We start from the raw sequence: 1354 nt of genomic DNA on the forward strand, positions 1-1354 counted from the left end.
TATATATATATACATATAGATATACATATATATATATACATATATATTTTTTCTCTCTGTAGTTTCAGCTCAGAGCTGCGGCCATGCTGATGCACCGCAGTTTTGCTGCACTGTTATTACTGAGAGCCTCGTCCAATATGTGGTACTTGGTGAAGAATGGAATTTGATGTAGCTACCCTCATTTTCACCTCTTGCCGTGAGGTAGGTTCATCTGGGACTCTCGACAGGAAGAGGTCCAACCTTGATTTAAAAACGCCTACATCTACTTTGTGCAGGTTCTTCAGGCTCTTTGGGAGATTATTAAAAGGCTGTAGGCCCCTAAAACTCAGGCTGTTGTAGTAACTGGTCCTGAAGCGCGATAGCATTGCTGGGTTCTTTGGCACTATGCAGTATCGACCCGTTCTGGTATTGGTGAAGCTTTCAATGCCAAAATTTGGCACAATTCCCTCCAGGATCTTCCAGATGTATATTACTGCGTACCTCTCTCGCCTTCGCTCCAGGGAGTAGAGTCTTAGCTTTGTCAAAAGCTTTTGCAAAATCAAGGTATATTACGTCCACATTTGAGTTGTTGAGTAACTGCCTCAACACCCTGTCATAATGTTGTAAGAGCTGAGTCAGGCAACTCCTACCTGGTCGAAAGCCATGCTAGGTGTCACTCAGCAAGTTATTTTCTTCAAGGAATGCGATTAGTTTTCCTCTGACTATCCGTTCCATGACTTTGCTGATGTGTGAAGTCAGAGAGATGGGCCTATAGTTTTTGGCATCAGCTCTGCTTCCCGCTCTATGCATTGGGCATATTATTCCCTCCTTCAGCTTGCTTGGCAGTCTACCATTTGCAAGAAAGCTCTGGAAGAGAATCTGGAGGGGTTTTTTCAGGGCACACTTACACGATTTGAGGAGGATTTCTGGGAACCCATCAGGACCAGCAGTTGAGTTTGCGTCCACCTTCGCTAATGTCGATATATTCCATCGTAACTGCCTCGCTGGTTATAGGTGAGGCGGCAAAGAATTCCACTGGTTCATTCACTTGTCTGTGTTCCAACAGGGTGGTAAAGACACTTTTGTACATCACTGATCCTAGTTGGACTGTCTGTGAGGGAGCCATCCTTTTGGAAGAGTGGTCCTATCTTACAGCGTACTGAGGCTGTTTCTTTCGCGTAATGAAAGATCATCAAATTTGATGACCCTACAAGACTAGGTGAAAGCGCTAATTTATAAAACATGTGCCATATGAATAAAAATCTGTAAATACACAACCATCCAGACATCTGAGTACCTGATTATTATTTTTTCTAATATATAATTCCTGTACATCACCTCCAAGCCTTCCAATATCCATATATATATATATATA

This window comes from Octopus bimaculoides, chromosome 15, assembly GCF_001194135.2.
Source record: "Octopus bimaculoides isolate UCB-OBI-ISO-001 chromosome 15, ASM119413v2, whole genome shotgun sequence".
In the NCBI taxonomy this organism is placed as follows: Eukaryota; Metazoa; Mollusca; class Cephalopoda; order Octopoda; family Octopodidae; genus Octopus; species Octopus bimaculoides.